The sequence below is a fragment of the Neodiprion pinetum genome, chromosome 6 (assembly GCF_021155775.2).
Source record: "Neodiprion pinetum isolate iyNeoPine1 chromosome 6, iyNeoPine1.2, whole genome shotgun sequence".
NCBI classification, from domain to species: Eukaryota; Metazoa; Arthropoda; class Insecta; order Hymenoptera; family Diprionidae; genus Neodiprion; species Neodiprion pinetum.
The window spans coordinates 1,915,190-1,934,308 of NC_060237.1; the positions used below are offsets into that span (position 1 = coordinate 1,915,190).

General features: G+C 44.2%; 1 protein-coding gene across 1 annotated transcript in view; it reads right to left on the reverse strand.

Moving 5' to 3' along the window:
• rg (A kinase anchor protein rugose) overlaps positions 1-19,119 on the reverse strand; it is a 157,525-nt gene that overhangs the window by 116,335 nt on the left and 22,071 nt on the right. The window lies entirely within an intron of this gene.

Sequence of the window (19,119 nt, forward strand, 5' to 3'; positions counted from 1 at the left end):
GAAAATGAGTAATTATACAGAAATAATATTACATTAGCATAGCGCGCTCATCGTTACAACGGGATGAAAGTCTGTAGGCTTGAACGACGATGTGCGAAGCCACCTTAGCCTCTTATTTTAATAGTATAGTGTTTATATACGCATAAGTATTCATGAGACTTGACTCATAATTGACGGGATTACGAGGTTCGTACAATTAACAAACCGTTCCGTGGAAATATCAGCCTTCTGGGCTCTCGGCCTACCCGCGTCATAGAGTTACCAATTCCCATGGGAAATTCACAGAGCGATCCTACGAGGTGGGGCGTTGGATATAATACTCGTAATTCGCGATGGGAAGGTCGAATTTTTCATTTATTTATTGAGTTATTCCACCCCGTCGAGATCTATCCACACCGTTATAAATTTAATTTTGAAAACAGCCGCGGCGTGTCAAGTTGTTTTCACGCGGTGCAAAATCGGTGAGATCATAAGTGGGTATCAGACCGGATGAAAGAAGTTATACATATTCCGAAGAGTATGGGAACGAGTAAGAACGAAAATATGGAATAAGGCGAATAAGTTCGGGGGATTTATGCCGGCGGCGGGATGAGAAGAAAATGCAGAGAGAGAGAGAGAGAGAGAGAGAAAACGGAACACGGTACGAAGGAAGGAGAGAAGCCTCGCGGCACCGTTTATATCAGCAGACCGGAAACGCTGCTTCTGCGGAGAGCGCAATTTCCGGCCAAGTATCTCGCTCTGCTTACAACCCCATTCCCGCGAACGTCTTACATCCAGGACGAAGGCGGCAGGACGACGTAGTCGATATGCCTACCCTTGTGATGAATTCACACCGACACTTGTGTAGGTGTGTAACGGTACGAAAACCCATCGAACCCTAGCCAAACATGCTCGTATTTATCGTATCGGCGCAATTTGTCGTCGATCATCGCGTTGATCCGAAGTGTCGGATACGCGCAAGGTAATAAGAATATTCATCTCGCAGAGGAGACGTACAAAATTTAACGAGAAAGGTTATACGCCGGAATTGAGTTACGCCTTTGGCAAAGGGTGAAGAAAGCTTTCTCGGAGATTCGTTCATCTGAAAATAAGAAAGAAAAAAGAAAAAAAGAAAAGAACAAGAAAACTGACAAATATTCGAGGAAAAAAAAAAAAAAAAACACAAAAGCAGGCTACAAAGAAGGAAGAGGAAATTATACTCTGGTTAATTTAACACCCCCCCCCCCCGTTTCTTATTCTTCCATTTCAGCTCCAGACTCTGGCTACAACACAACTACGTTTGCTGAGAAAAAGAACGATAAGCTTTTCGATACCTGTACCTTTGATTCAGAGGAAGATGAATCGAACGAAGGTGAACAAAAAAAGAAGCTTTTCCCTCTCACCGGTGAGAAAAATTTCGCCGCCTTGTACGTGACTCGAGTACTTCTTTTGCAATACTTTCTCATATTCAGAGAAATATTTTCCCACCCCATCCATCATCCTGAACTTTATTGATATTATATAAGTGAGATTCTTATTATTCATTCCACTCGAAGGATGATTTTATAAACCGTGTAGGTACATTATTACGATTCGTAGAAAGGAGAATTATTATTTTTACAATAAAACAGCCCCGTAGCTTCAACACGTATAGTATACCATCAGAAGAATATATTCCAACGGCAAAATATTATTATTCTCGTTATAATAATAAGAACGCATAACCAAGCGTTTCACCGTGTAACATAAATACAGCTGAACAAGGTTCGCGTACCTACAGGATTTTCTACTAACATTTTGTAAATAATTGTAACCCGTTCGAAGCTTATTAAATTTCAATTCGTTTCATCAGCGTGGGTACATTGGTGGTTGAGTAGCCGAATAAACAATTAGTAAGTAAACCTGAAAGGTGCGTATGATGACTAATGGAAATTACGGTCGTTCCTTGATTCGTTTAATTATATTACACATATATACGAGCACCCTTTGCGGAAAAACGCTGCGGTTAATTCCACGATTTGCGAACTAACGTACGGTATATGCGTACATGCGTGCAAACGGCAAATGCAGATCAGGGGTGACCCTTTTTTGCGCTAAATTCGCTAATAATTGAAGGTGAATAAACGGAGACCAAGGAGCGGTGTTAATTGGCGTTCACGAGAACTTACGAGCGGCGTACATGCGCGGTTGCAGAGATTTTCCTCTTCGTAGAAATTTCATGTTAATAAACTTTCGTCGATGGTAATTGTGAGAAGCTACGTCCGCACCTTGAAACGCGTACGTTTGGGATGTTTTTGCTCACGCCTAAAAGCTGGACGGCCATTCAATTTTCAATGATTATTTTATGTCAAACTGACTTCAAAGTACCGTGTACAAATTTGAGCACCTACATTGCCAATCAACTGATCGACATAGTCAAACGCTTTAACTCGACTAACGTATATTAGTATTTAACTGAAAGCATTCCATTATATGGGTATACCTGTACGGAAACGCAACTGCGAATCTTCAATTTTTTTTTTTTTTTGTTTTAGTTTGTCTTTGAATCCAGTGAATATTCATGTGTACAAGTTGAATGAAAATTCAACGAAATGAGTCGAAAATTAATTGCTCGAAGAGTGGTTAGAGAAATCAATTCCACTGTAACGTGTGTCACGAATTGGAGTACCTTATTTATTCAATTCCCTGTTGAAAGACTGATTTTTCTTCTCTTTCCCTCGGAAAACAACAATTACAACACCGGTGTTGTACAGGAATGAGGAGAGTGTAAAAAGTACAATGGATATTATTGCAACAGAAAGGCCGCAGGGTGATTTGGAGAAGCCCCAAACCTGCCTCGAGTAAAAGGAGTTAGTTATCTTATTCATTAAAACAACTGGTCCGTGTAATAAAATGACTAAAAGTTGAGGTCGCGCGTTACCGCGGGGTAACTTATATAATTACACGTATAAACTCTACGCCGAACTGGATGGGAAGAAGTAGAAGAAGAAGAAGAAGAAGAAGAAGAAGAAGAAGAAGAAGAAGAAGAAGAAGAAGAAGAAGAAGAAGAAGAAGAAGAAGAGGAAGAAGAAGAAGAAGAAGAAGAAGAAGAAGAAGAAGACGAAGGAAAAGTGGGAGGCAAATCGGGATTTGCAAATTGCTGGCGGGCGTGTGAAGTAACGGCGAGGCTGCACGCTTGCTTGCCGGGCGAAAAGTTATTTCCATCTTAATTAAATCCAACCTTCGCCTCGCGCACTTTTCTTACTCTCCTGGAAGTATCACGCTTCGAACAAAAATATAACGAAAGTTGCACGTAGACATACCCGGAGTGCGAGCGTTTGTCGGTTTCTTGCCCGAATTTCGCAAGAATGATTCAACGCGTCGCATTCCACTCATTCTCTCCGACCCAACTCACGCATTTTGCACGCCCGTCCGTCAAAGAGGAAAGGGCTTTACCGAAACGAAAACCGACATCGAATTGACAGGACTTCCATTTCCTGACAAATCAACTTCCGATATCTCATTCCTAATGCTGAATATGTCTTGGGGGGAAAACGAAAAAGTGTCGTGGAAACTTTTCCGGTTTCACGTATTATTAAAATAGACAAAATAGACAAAAAAGATAAAAAGGAAAGCAAAGAGTGAAAGCCGCCTGTGGATACTGGGTTCTCATCGTGTCTCGAGCTTCCTAACTTGGAATGATTAGCGAGCCTCGAGGTACGCAGGTGTGATGCGCGAGGTTAAGAGCCGGTGCAGCTCCTAATTGGAAATCTCTCCGACCGGATCGTCTATGTACGCGCTCCTCTTGAAATTAGACGGTCAAGTTATACCGGGCTGGCTGGCTCAGCATACTCATTCAGCACTGCAAACACGTCGAGATATCCAGCCACGGTAATAAGTATGCTCATTCTATAAGAATTTCCAGAGAATGAATAGGCACAGAGATTAATTTGAGGTTTTTGTAAAATGAAGATCATCACGAAGATTGATCGATAATAATGAGTATATAACCGAGTTAACCAATTTTTACCAAATGATTCGAACACGGGTGAAAAAAAAAATATGTAGCTATGAACGACGACATGAGAATGGGAATAACGTGATACCTACCCTTTCGTCTGTAGAAAAATGTTAATCCAACCGGGAAAATGAAAACGTGATGAAGGCAAAATCGTCAACAAGAGGAAACCACGGCTGTTGAAGTTAATGGATGAAATTTATCGTGGAAGACAAGAAATTTTCTCCTCCTCTCGTGTCAATATATAATATCGTCAATATTCAGTAAAAGAGACGAAGAGGAAATGGAACAAGAAAAATAAAAAATTGAAAATGGTAATACCGAAAGGAAGAATCGCTCGTACATATTTGCAATTCAAAGAATTACGAATTGAATATATAAATATTTCCTTAACGAAGCAGCGAGAGCAAAGGAAGGAGAGATTATCATTAGCAACAATTAGGATACATCGGATAAAATTAGCGTATTGTCGTGAGAAGTGAAGTAAAATTGAATAAAACGATCATCTTCTCGACACGAGCCATCAGGTATGTAAAACAGATAATTCAGCCCCACCTTGCACTGGTGCAGAAAGATGAACTTTTATACTGTCCTTTTCCCTACCGTTTTTCTCCATTTTTGATGAAACAGTTTAACTCGATACGCGTTTAACGCTGCATCTGGTGCGGAATGGCGAAGTGAAGCGTGGTTCGAGCTCCGGCTCGAAGATCATATAAAGGCCGAAGATACTCACTCAGGTCACGTTCCCCAGACGGTTTTACAGTGAAGACATTCGTTTGATGTCCTATTTTATCGTGAAATACTCTCGCGTAGTATAGATACGCGTCGATATGTCGGCTATACCGGTGGCGGAAAGTCCTGGGTCCCGAGGCCCGATCAAATATTTAGAAGATAATAAAATCAAGGCGGGAGAAAACTTGGATATTGACTTACACGTCGCATCGAAAATACCTCAGCGAAAAACGCTGCTCGAAGCATCAGCTTAATTGGATCCTTTCAGAGTCAGCCATTCGGAGAGCGGGATTTGATAAAAACGAGAAAATCACAAAAGGAACGCGAATTTACGAAGTGCCAGAAAAATGGGACAGCGAGTAATTTGGTTCGGAAATAAATCCGAATAAACACATGGAAAAACAAAGGGAAAAATTTGGATAAAACGAGCAAGGCTTGCAGGGTGAATTTACATCCATATACACATCTCTGATTTTCACACCCTCTTGCGCAGGGATGATTTCCCTTCGCTGGTTTTCCGCAGTGAAAACACGGGCGATGGTGAAACAATAAGTTCCCTGGCGCGCTGAACAACAGCTAGGCAGTATAGAAAGTTACATTCAACGCTTGCGGCGGCAAGTGGACGTCATTTTGCAGAATATATCCACGTATAACAATGGCTGTATAAAGTCCGCGAAACGCAGCGGGAGAGAGAAAGAGAGAGAGAAAGAGAGCGAGAGAGAAAACGAGGAAACCATCGGGCAGCATTGTCGTATATGAAAACGTTCTGATATCGATTCTTCAACTCTGCAGTATTGCACTAATAGCGCTTCAAGTTTAAAATTTTGTCAATCAACAATGTCTTAGGTCAGATATTTACGATGTTTTTCGTTAACATTTTACTTACAACACCTTTAAGTCGAACCTTCACCAGTGGTAAAATTATTTCTTCAAGCATCGCTAAGCAGAGGTACGATCGAATAAAGGGTTCGACCGGAGTTCTTCGCGATGCATAACGCGTTGAAATATCGATCCTCAGAGAGGGTAGAAACTTCCGGTATAATGCAAATTGTCATTGGCGAATGGGGTCGGGGTTAACAAGCGCGGTGTGTGCCGGTGCAGTGGCGGGAATAAGGTGAATAAATTATGGATAGTATACCGTTGCAGTCGTAGGCGGCAGATGGTCGCAGAGACTCGCGTGTTGACTACAATTCAGCAGCCCGCGATCTGTGCACAATATACGGATGCAGCATGCAGCGTTGAAACGCATACCTCGGTTAAGGTTAATTCAAAGGAAGCGTCGGCGATGGCGCAGCAACGGGTATGCATGTTTTCCCATCGTAGGCTTTTTTGCCCTGAGTCAAAGTTCTCGCTCCTCCTTCGTAGTCAGTCGTTCATATTTAACCAGTAGCTGCGTTCCTCGCAATTAGGTGCAGCCATCTTACACGCCCGTTGCTCCGGATCTGTCTGCCGCATTGTTCCTCGGTGGTAGCTGGTCGAGCTGGCTTTTCAATGCATTCGGAGCTGGAAGGTTGGATTTCTCGCATTTCCCCCTTTGTGCATTACACAGGGAACACCGCCCCCCTCGCTTCTGAATCGCGAGAGGAACGAGAAAAGAGAGTGGAAAACCGCGGCGACGCTCGGCTCGGTCGGGAAAATCTTTAGATTACTCCAGGTTCGACGTCACGCTACGCTTCGGGGAATATAGAGCGTGTCCTCCTCCAACTTTTCTCCTCTTTTCTCCTCTTTTCTCGTCACCAAGTTCCTCTCGATCCCCTCGGAGGATGGCATCCGGGAAAACGCTGACGGATCGACGAACGGAGATCGCCTTTCCGCCACATCGTTTCACGGAAAGAACTGACTTGCACCGGATTAGTTTATCCCGGACTCTGGTTGACGACAAGTCCGTGGTTGTAGAATGTCCGTCGTCTTAGCCAGCGCGATTCAGCTATCCACTTCTCACCAGTGGTTAAAAACATTGAGGCTGCATGCGAGAGCGACGGTTCAGGATCCTGCAAGATATCCTCCCAAGGACGCCGGGAGAACCGCCAACTTTGACGAGGGTGAGGTTGGATCGCTTGTGGCGCTACCCTTTTCACAGTGCGAGAGCACACGTTCGTCAACGTCGCTTTGGTAATCCAGCAGCTTTTACTTTACTAACCAGGTGACTTCTCGCACGCAAAGCTCGAAACGTAACGCGGGCTTGTTCGAGTCACATCGGATCCCTCCGAGCTTTCAAATTTACCAAGGTTCGACACCGCCGTTAACTTAACAACACACGGATGCCAACGACGATTTCTCCATTCCTTGGATAACGATCGCGTCAATATCCTTTTTTCATACGACTTACGTTAATTCTTTTCAACATACGCACAATTCTTAATCGAGTCAAGCGCGTACCGATGGTTGAATTTAGGTGAAAAATCAGTAGACTCGTGAGCCACGTTTTGGAGTACAGTTGACGGTCTACAACGAAGCAACCTCCAACCAGTCTAGGTACACCTACAGGTTTAGAAAAGTTTTTGAAAGCTAGGCTCGTAAAAGTTATATCGGAGGGTTTTAGCGAACGGGACCGGCGACGACAACGATACGTGTGGGGCTCAGCTCCTTCGATGTGCCCATTTAGGAGGTATACGACGTCGGCTAGACGGTTATATCGACGTGAAGAAAGATTCGTTGGTGGTAGTAGAAAGCATTTCAACACATGCGATATGACGAACGCGTTCGATCGCAAAATATTGCCTCTTCTGCAAGGCACAGCCGAAAGTGGAAAAGTTTCAAGTGAATGGGTACCTACATGCCAATTTCGAAGCCTCGGCTTTCTTCTGAACCACGCGCGTCTTTCTTCCCCATATCTGTTGCAAGAGAAAATTATTCTAGAAGGGAAGAAAATAATAAAAATAATATTCAACCGTAAGCAATTTACAATTACGAACTGTGGTTCGAAGGACAAGCTCGGGCACGATACAAAGGTACATGGCATAATTTCAACTTACGAATCGCACTGACGTGTTGCATTAATTTGATGAATGAAATGCAGATTTAGAGGTGGATATGCGATGAGACCTGACCGAGTTTAATTACTCCGGCGGATGCGGCCGGCGTCTATTTGTACTTTATATAGCTTAATACGTCCAGCTACTGCTTTCCTCGGTTAACCCGTTTTAATTTCATGCCCGAGGAACCCCGCAGTGACCGCTACTTTGGGTTGCCCGGTGGGGGTTTAACTCGTCACTTGACCAATGCGGCGCCACGAACTTCCGTGCGTCATAAAGGTACGTACAACGTTACTCGTGGATGAGTAGTACAGGTGTAGTCAAACGAATTGGACACACCCGCAAACTGTCAGAGTCCTTGTCACGTCGCCACGCAGTTAATTACGCGATTAATCCACATGGAAATGACGGAATTCATTCGACTCGAGGAAGCCGAGCCGCGAATTACCGGTTCCATTTTGATCTCCCCTTGTGGCCTGCGCGATTGGACACCTCGGTGATCACGCACATCGACGCGGTTGGTCAATAAAAGTAATTGGGAGATAATAAATGTTTCATCTTGCTTCTTCACGCTGGAGTGTAAATTTTAAATCAGTTTGCATTCGGTGAGATTACAGGGGAAATGCTGGGAAAGATTTGAGCTTGGAAAGTGGAAATAAAACGAAAAGAGCTCGCCTACGAATACCCGCCAATATTTACCCCAGGAATCCTGGGTGTGGGTGAATACGTGAATACACGGAGGACGAAGGGAACGACTTCCACGGTTGGACTGGGCCAGCCCTCAGGCGACGGGGGAGATTCGCTTAAAGGCGTAAAGGCTCAATGGGTTTTTCGCGCGCCCCCTTTACGAGGCACCCTAAAGAACCTATACCATAGCCTGCGCCTGGTTGCCTATAAGTATTTCGGCTGATTCGATCCCGGGGGATAGTCGGCGTCGATGCATCCGGAGACACGTGGCGTTTCGACGGATAAGTAAACGCGAGATGAAAATGAGGGGAAACAATTCGGCAGCCACTCTTCTAGTTGAAGAATATATGCAAGACCGGACGGACAGTAGAGAGAGGACGTAATTAGAGACCGCTGAAATATTAATGGCAGTTGCTGCTCTGCTTCGGTGGAAAAGATTCTATCCTCTACGGTTTCCTGTTTCCTCTCCATAAACGCGTCAACTGATCCGCAAAAAGGAGATAAATGAGAAAGATGAAAAGGAGTCGGTTTCAACCGCCAAAGTAAACGATTCAGCTAATTCTTCTGTCGTTAATCTGCTTGTCTGTTATGGTGAAAAAGCCGAGCAAATTCTTCAGAATTGTACGGGTTTTCCAGGGGAATAGAGATTACGATGATCAAGCGATAATTTTCGTGAATACACATCGTCATTTCCGTTTCCGAGTGAATTTCGATTGAAAGAAATTCATTTGTAATTCCGTATAATCTTAGAAAATGTTTTATTTCTTCACTAAAAAAAAATGTTAAAACGCGACAAAGCTCTTTGGTATTGATTTACCAACGTCCCTAGCGAAAAGCGGTTTTCGAGGCCGAGAATTCGATCTTTTAAGATTCACAAAATGTAGTACATGTATGCAGAACCTCTTCAACACAGTTCATTGTAATAACTCAAGGATCATCAAGGCTTGTTTTGTTTCAGGCTTAATTAAGCCTCTTTTCCGAGGACGTCACACAGGTTTCTCCGTACAGTCGAGAGTAGATATTAAAATTAAACTGAAATTCCGAGGATTGCGTTGAGCTCATCACCCGAAGTATCATCTCTTCGAAGAAGATGAATGAGAATGAAAATGAGAAGATGAAGAAGAGGCAGGAGATTGAAATTTGATGAAAATAAAATGGGATGTAAATTTGTAAAGGATAAGGAAACAAACAAACAAACAAAAACAGAGGTGAAACGAAACTCGTTTGTAATGCTCGACCACGTACATTGAATGCAACCCCTGCCTGCCTATCTCACCCCGTGATCCTCTTTACTCTCTTATTCGCACTTATTTTCTACTCTCGCTCCCTCGCTCTGAAGTGAGAAAATTTTCAAAGTTATTCACGGACACGGACCACGACTTCCGGCGCATGACAGGTAATAACGAAGCGGTTCACGGGTGTAATTGAGCCAAGTACTCCCCCGTGATTGAACAACCCTGGGAGTGCAAATTGCGGCTCAAGCTGATACGGGATATGGAATATCTATACGTGCCCAGGTAAAAGAAAATATATTCATATTGGGGTGTTTCGGAAAAAAATAATTTGCGATTTTCCAACCGTGGTACCTCCGATAAAGTTTGTTTAGGTTAGAAGACAAATTTACGTATTTTATATATATAATATAATCAAATTTTGTATAAAAAAAAATTCGAGCCTATATATATATATTTATATATATATAGTTATACAAAATTTGATTATCTACAAAATCAAATCAAAAACAGCTTTCCAACTGGTACAGTTTTCGAGATATTTCTGTTGGAGTGTTTAAAAAATTCATACTGGATGAGGCTTCATTTATATATATATATAAAAAACCACGACGCTTACGTGCGTCAGGATTTCGGTCACATCATTGTCGAGGACAAGGAGAATTGTTCTTGAAACAATTGCAACTTTTGTAGCGGGCAGTGGGTAACAAGTTTCATTTTTAATTTGACGCCGTTCGCGCGCAAGCCACTCAAAGAAAAATTCTTATTATAGTTGAAGTCTCAACGTTTCCTCGTGGTTTGTGAAGAGAGGGCACGATGTAGGTGGTTCCATCGTCACACCGAGGTCAAGAAGAAACGCTTCCGGGGACCGAAGAGCTCAGCTCAGCTCAGCTCAGCTCAGCTCAGCTCGGCTCGGCTCAGCTCGGTCGGCTTAATTGCGAGGATCGTAATTTCGCGTCGCGACGCTCGTCTCGCCTTGGCGCCACCACTTTCTATCCAGCTGAGAAACAGAGGAGAACTTCGTCGCGGGTTTACCACCAGGTACAACCAGATGGATCCCTGCGGAAAAAGTGGCTCTCGCTGTTTCCAGTATCGATTTGAACGAGTTTACTGGATTGTCAAGCATCCCGCCGATACTCGAGACAAATATGATTCAGGTAACGATGAGAAAACGAAGCCATCGGATTGTATCGCCACCGCCCGTCCCACAGCTGACACCGATATCGTACGTGTTACGGTTATTTTCACGTCGTCATGTTTTGGAAACGACGTCAAAGGCAGATACATGCTTCACTCGGTGTTGCGATTACAGTTCAGCTTACAACACTCGATACCGTTTGCAAGTCCTCACGAACGATCGGAGGATCCGATATCAAGCCGTTTCGGTATAGTTTAGCAACGCGAGTCGGGTCCTGAACACAACCTCTGGGACCTCAAACCAGTCAACCCTCGCGTTTCGGAATATACCTCGTATTCACGGTGCATCTCTTGCATAACTCTGGAGGCAGTCGGTGCACCAGCCACTATCAACCGCATCCCTATGTCGCGACCACGCGGCGAGGTGATGCCAATGACAGGATCTAAAGGTGATGACTCGAAGGACGCGAAGAATTTAATGTGCTTCGTAAGAGATCTAGAAAATCGATGTAACGTTGGGCGCAGCGTTACCGAGTTCTCTGAAAGCACCCGCTACGTATAAACCGGAGAAAAGAAGGAAACTCACCGTTTTCAACTATAAGGTAGCGGGTGCTGCGGATGGTGCAGATGCAATATCTCACCACTCTGTAACACGACCGAAAGTACGGAGGCAGGATAAATCGTCTGCTGCAGGGTATCGCGGTACGATAAATGTTGCGATGGCGCAGAATTGGTCTCTACAAGGCGACAGCACATGAAATGGTGTTCTAAAAAAATTGTATATATGGGTGCTGCCTACATACGCAGACGAGCTGAAGATACCATTACACCAAATTGCTTTCATCGGCTAAAAGGACAAGGCGTTCCCAGATGGCCTGTCGCTGTTACCAGTAACGGAAACATATGTGTACATAAGAAGGCAGCTTCCGACATCACTGACATAATAGTATTGTGTCGACTGATTCTCGGGATTTCTGGAATAAATGTCCCCTTTTATTTTTTGAACCGTACAGACGCTAGTCCCAAATTTCGATCTTTTAATTGGACACTCTCCAATCTTTACCACACTGGAAGCCATAAATCACGGTCAAGAATTTTGCTAAGATCGAATTTTCTCTTTTCTCGCTCGGGGTACAATGAAAGGAGGATGAACCTTCGTTGTTAAATACAATGGGATAAAATTTCTGCGAGTAATCGAGTTTTGGCGAAGCCCGTTTTCAACACCAGCGAATAACTGGGAACGGTGAATTTTCCGGCGACGTATCATCACGCGGTAAGAAAGTGTCGTCAATTCAGGCGTCAGGACGGAGCGGCCGGCGGTCGGAACCAACAATGCGGTACAATGGGTGGCGTACATTGTGAGAAGGGAGCAGGAAAGAGGCGGAACTCACCCCGTCTCCGGCTAGACGGCAGACAATAGTAGGACAAGATAATTAACTTCGTCAAAGGGTAAGCGGATTCAGTGGCCCGTAGGTAGATATTACGTGAGCATGCAGGCCGTGCCGTTAACACGCGCACGCATACATACGTATAAGCTGTAATACAATACGTCTAAGAACGCATGGCGAATAGCAAACGTGAAGACGAAAGCCGATTTTCCTTGTTAAATGTAATACCGTCGGAGGATTACTTATTGTCTGTTACTGAATCAGGGGTGTGTTGTTTCTCAGATCCGGGTGAACTCTTCGGAAAGTCAAAACATTTTGCCGCAATAGTCTTTAGAAGTGAAAGTTCAAATACCGCACGTTAACAGTAACGGTCCCAACTTCGCTACTCTTGCAGGATGGAAGCGAGGTTGCACACGGAGGAAAAATGTCGCCGGAAGAAAGGAATACAGGAAGAGGAATAAAACGAGACGATAGAAATGAGGAAAGAAATGAGAAGGCGAATGAGAGCGCGAGACTCAAGATCTTATACGAGTATATAAGAGACGAAAGGAATTTCTGGTTCAAAGGACGGAAGGTTGAAAACTCCTGGAGCTTTGTGCTTTTGCAGTGTTCCTTCCCGAGCTCTCCCTGTGCCCGCTTCCTCCAAGTTTTCCGTACAAAACACGCCTGCCGAACTTTCGCCCGTACGATATTATTTGATTGAAATTTTTCCAGCAACCGTTACGATGACGGCTATACATACAGTAACCCAACTAGTATAGCACGTTGATACACGGTAGTACGTATCGCTGTTGGAATTTAGCTTTATGAGATTGAGCGCTTGTTTTTCTCTCTCAGAGGAACAACTCCCATGATAATATTGTTCAAAGTGATCGGTTTTGCGGTAGGATGATGCCAAGAATTTCTGGCTGCACTGGGATCGACACGAAGTTTGGTGCGCGGTAACTTAATCCGAAAGCAATTGAAGCGGGTTCTGTCAGGGTGTTGGAGAGAGTGGCGCAACACCAAACAGCAACTGTTAGGTTGACGGTGAGGGTGGGGCCCGATTGACTTTGTTCGACATAGTTTCGATTCCCGAACTCCCGCCATGCAGCTACGTGCAGTATGCGGTACGTTACGTTCGTACGTGAGCCCCGGGAGAATGGTGCAGTGGCACTTGTCCCGAGGATAACGTCGGCAAGAGAGAGGAGCGCACAAAACAGACGTGTACGTGAGCGTATTTTCTCGGTACATATAGTACATGCCTGTATATCCACCCAATGAACTGGGTATACACCGCGGGGTTAGTTCTATTGTTCCCTTTGTTGCCTCTCAAGCTTCTGCGTATGTCAGTGGTGTCTTGTCACGTTGTCTCTGACGTACGCGGGGCGAAGCAAATAATTACAGATGGCCTGCGTTGAAGTGGCAGTCGACTTCGAAATCGAAACACCTTCCTCAATAGGAGTAACGATGGCGACAGATGAATATTGTGACGATGGGATGTACGACGTTGCGATATCCGGTTACTCTTGAAAACAGCTGACGATGAGTATTAAATTTTTTGGCTAACGTATCTACGATGGTGTTCGAACCGTGAGGAAAGTTTGAAATTGCGTTAGCGTCAGCGATTGATAGCAGAGAGTGTGCGGTAGTGAAGGAATTGGATGTCGTTGGACTGATTTTCTGAGTTGACTACATCGTTTTAAGTTCGGAATGGTGTTCGTACTTTGAGGAACGAAACGTTTTTTTCTCGATAAGAAAAAATAAATAAAATAAAAGAGGAGCAGATGTTGGGAAAAAAAAAAATGAAGAAAGTTTCGATTCCGGCACGAGTAATTTCCTTCCTTTGCGTTGTCGTCGTACAGTAAAAATTCTCGAGTGGCAGAAACTCGCCCACTCACAATGGTGACGACGGATTCGAACCAATTTCGTTTATTGTAAAGGCGAGTGGAACGCTGCCCGTAGCCAATTCACATTTTCGGTCGAGGTAGTCCGAACGTTTTTGAGATGGTCGATGTGTGTGCGAAATTGAAGCCGTAGTTTCCAACCGCCGCAACACCTGGGATTACGCGCACTGAACGCAAAAGATATTCGGAAAAAGAAAAAAAAGAAAATAGTTACGCTTTATTACGTCCAAAATTTCTTCTAACTTTCTTCCATTTCATCGTAAGTTTTACCCGAGCTTTTTCCCAAACATTCGTCCAATTCCATTCCCAAAAGTAACGTATTCCTCACGGTCATGGTAATAGACACTGGCTTTAGGGAGGAAAGATATTCCGGGGGACGTTAATAACAGACTTATTAGACAGGGAAGTGACAGGTGCCAAGGGTGGAAAATTTTCCGAGGATAAGTGTGGCAGAATTCCGTCTCACTTTGACGCTCGGGTATCCTTCCTACCTTCGAGGCTGTCTTATAGTATCCAGTGAGGTGGAGGAAGCTCTTATTGGTTGAGCCCACAACCGGGCTCTGGAAGGCGACCAGAGCTGTTTCATTGCCGCAAGTGGTTTAGTTAATACGCGCCAATTACGAAGCCGCCACAACCCAATTTATATTAACCCACGTAGGAATATACCCACCTACCTAACCGTACGCGAGACGAGCAGCACAACTGAGGATAGGAGAGAGAACCCGACGTTTCATCCGCATCATCCCGTTCATCTTCCGCCAACACCAAAGGCCTCGCCTCTGGAAGATTACGGAAACGCTCCGGATCTCGGTGTGTATATATATGTATATAGGTACACATATACATGTACGCATACACATACCACATAGATACACACACACACACAAACCTTCGCCCTTGATAAAGTTATTCCAGAGAGTTTAGCCGGGAGGAATATCTTGAATAAACCGTTCAGTTATCCCTGAAGCACCCCCAACGCCCCTGTTTGTTAGTCGTCGCCTTTTCCGCGAGAGATTGGAGATTCCGCCCGACGAGTAGATCCGCCTCTAATCAATCGCGCTGGGTGGGTATTCATCGGGATACGACTAGGGCTTTCATGTACGAACCTGCAGTACGGGATGAGGGGATACCCAGCTACGGTAAACAGGGAGAAGAACCGATTAACCATACACGTGTTGCACGTCCTTTCCGTTTATTTACTTTTCGTTTTCATTAATTTCTGCAGTATCAGCCCGTCAACATATCAGGATAACTTTGTCCCTCATTTTTCGTAAGCTTCTTTCGCCGTTTACGTTAATAACAATAACAATAACAATAATAATAATAATAATAATACTTCCGAAGTAATTTTCATTGAGCTGTAGTGGAGAGGTGAAACTTTGAAAGAATGTTGTCAAAACGACCATCCCCGTCTGGCCGCAGGCTTTCAAGTCCCTGCAGGACCAGTCTCATAAATATCATCGGATTGATCAATGAAACTGAACAACGTATCGACGGATAAATTAACCAACTGATATTCTCAATACCTCGTTATCGAGGGGGAACAAACGCAAAAACAGAACGGGATATAGACGAACTAATTTCATAATGGGAGTTCTTGTGTCACGTTCAGGAGATGTTTGTTTTATATTCCTCTTCGTCATTACGACTATCATAGCTGCTGTTGTCGTCGTTTTTGTTACGTTTTTGTTGACATATCGGTTCGCTGCTAAGATCCTTTTTTTCAGTTTTTGCCTCTCTATTGGCGTTTACGAAAGAGAAACCGCGCGAACCCAAAGTGTTAATCGATACACTTTTGTTATCTCTGAAGAATCGCGCGTCGAGGGCGAGAACGAAGAGCGGTTTAATTGGATAAGTTATAAATTATTGTCGAGATACAGAATTACGTATAACCTATCCACAGGCGATTGTAGGTTGGAGCGATCAGGTGGATACAGCCAGCAATATAATAGGCAGTATAGATTAGGACTAAACGACGTCCCTGGGTGACTTGTCAAGATGCTTAATACACCTTTATGTCGTCATTAACGTCCTAGAGATCGCGTATAACCGTTAAGATTCGACGGTAGAACTATTGCCTCTAGCATCACCGTTATCTACTTCACTCGCTCTCTCTCTCTCTCTCTCGTTGCTAGAGTACCCATCAACCCTTGGGATAACACGGTGCTGTAGTATTAAATTCATCCAGGGTAAGACGCAGAAAGAAAGTGTAGATTTTCGAGGCGAATGTACACTGAGTTCTGTACCTACGACCTTGATTTTTTTACCCGTGATCCTTTTTGCGCAACAACCAATTCCGAACAATACAAATTTGTTCAAGGTTTACAACGACACACTTTTCAGGTCCAAGTTCTGATAACGTGACTTTGAGTTCGCCGAAGGCAGACATGTTCCTCCTTGCAGATTGGATTCCACAAATCGTGGAAAGATCCTAGAATATACCTTGAAATGAAAAATTAATTTTAAACAACCAGAATCGATTGAATTATTCTCTTCTTTCATTTCAGGACGCGACGTCATCGTCAAGGTCTCCTGGATTTCGAATTTCGAATATTCGTCTAGCGCAGGCTAACGATCTAATCTTTCCTGGAGGTTGAATAAGGTGGATATCTTACAACTAGCTACCCGCCGATCCGCTCTAGGACAAGATGGGATCGTGGATTAGAGCTAGGCTTAACTCAATAAGCTTGTGCCTCTACTAGTGGTGGTGCTGCTGCTGGTTCAAGGAGAGAAGCTTCCATACGTTACGCGGTACGAAAACGTTCGTTCGTTGGGGCCGCTAACAGATTGGGTTATCGGTAGTCTGCTGCACTGTACGACGTCATTAATTTCCAGAATAACATCCAACGGAGGAAGTTTGGCCAACGGACAACCTCCGATCCTGAGTTAAACACTTAGTCAGGCTTTAATCGTCCCCATTTAGTTAACACCAAAACCCAGACCAATATTCTGGACGCTTCGTCACTCGCGTCAGCCGTCAAGCACGATCTTTATCTTCGCAGCTCTATAAATTTGCGTTAAAAAAAAAAAAGGACAAGTTTTGGTATATGATTTGACTTCAGTCAACTGTATCTTGTTTCTACTGAAATTGAAACTTTGACAAGCTTTGTCATACGTGAAAAATATTATTTCTAATATTTTGAAAAATAGAAAAAGAGAGAGTAAGACAGAGTTGAGGAATGGAAAGAACGACACCGTCTGTGAATGAAGGCTGAAGTCTACTACCGTCGCTGAAGCTGAACCACGCCAATTGTACTTATTTCACTTCCCATCGATGGAGCGAGTGACGTATATGAATTGCTCGTATTCAAAGTTCCGTATCTGCAGAGAACGTTTCGAACATACATAGTCGCGACGGTGGGAAAAAGATACGTGTAAAAAAAAAGAAAGAAAAAATGTTCACGAGATTCTATGGTTGAAAAATCGAAGGTTTTCTGAAGAAGTGAACGGCGAGGGTGAGGAGGGTTGGAAAACGGTTAACAAATTGCGTATCCCGAGCAGGAGAAATGTTTGTACGTGTATGAGGTATAACACATTTTGCTCGGGAACTGAGCTCCAACCCTTATGTAGGTAGGTACACTGGGTTTACCAAGGCCGACGTATAGATCGGCAAAACAGAGAAACGGCGTGAAGTAGTCTGCGTCTAAGATCGAGGAGGAGAATCGGAGACATATCGAGGTCCCGTTGTAACGTTTAAAACCATTTTCTATACCGCGAGAAAAGCCTAAAAGGAAATTCGGAGATTCGTGGAATCGGATATTCGGCGATATCCCTTCTCCATCAGTATCGCCGAAAGTTCGTCGTGAGAATTGAACGCTCAAGCCGTCACTGTACACTTACTTCAGACGACACCGCAGCAGCCGAGCACAAGCGCGAGGAAAACTTTACCGATTGTTCTGGAGAAACGTTTGGCGGATCGATCTCTCGGCGTCAGGCGTATTAAATAGAATAAAGAAGGTAAGACGGAGACAGAGCGAGTTCGCTTCTGCAAGAAAATGGGGGAGAAACCTCGAATGGGAATTCTGATCAGCCGTATCTTTGTTATACAGGAGCTCCTTAATTTCCAAATCTGCACAATCTCACCGAATTATACGCCCCTGCCTCTGACTTCCGACCTCCGTTCCCCAGAGCGTATTTTTATTCCTCGTGACTTTAGAATAAGACAATGAAAAATTCATCCCTCTGCCAAAGGCCGATGCCTTAAGAATTCCCGCATAGCTGCTGCCAGATGGGATATGGGATTCGGAATTACGAGATTACGGGATTGAAGACTACGGATTTTCCGCCGCGTCGCGGCCGAGGCCGAGGATCCACGTACCCGCCCCTAACAACCGAATACTCTCCTCGTGGGTCCGATGCCGGAAAAGGTCAACCGTCAAGGTGAAGTCCCAATTTTTTCTTACCGAATCGCTCGGATGCAGTCAGCTCCAGATATCGAGTTTGGCGTTTCGTTCATTCCCAGGTTACCTTGAAGCAATCGACTAATTTCGTAGAAGGTTTCGTAGATACCCGCGTACTCCTATCAAAAGGATGAAGAGACAGAGTCCAACCAGCATCGCATCGATATTCGAGGATAGCGGTAAGAACGAATGACAGCTATGGGCTGTGAGTCAAGTTCCGAATCTGGTAGTACTAGATCGTAAAGACTAAACCCAAAAGAAGAGAAAAAGAAAAAAAATATATGGAAAAACGCTCGGGAACTTTTTCTGGATATTTCCGGTTACCTCGGAGGGTCTCAGGGGTCTCAAGGAAAAGCCGAGAAGTATAAGAGAGAAACCAACTAAGCGGGAGAGGAAGTCGAAATCGCAGTAGACGAAGAAGACGGATAAGTAGAAGAAGAAGAAGAAGAAGAAGAAGAAGAAGAAGAAGAAGAAGAAGAAGTAACAGCAGCGGAAAAAAAGTTGTTCCCTGAGCGATGTAAGCCCCCACTTTAAGGGCGGTTCAGACATCTCGCTATTTTATCCGGCGCACCCACGCGCACTCACCATGAACAAATAATACACCGCACTCGAAACTGCAGAACACATCGAACTTTGCCAGATACCGTGAATTTATTCGCTTTGTATTGGCAGCTCCGGATAAATCACCCCATTGGCTATCGGTGAA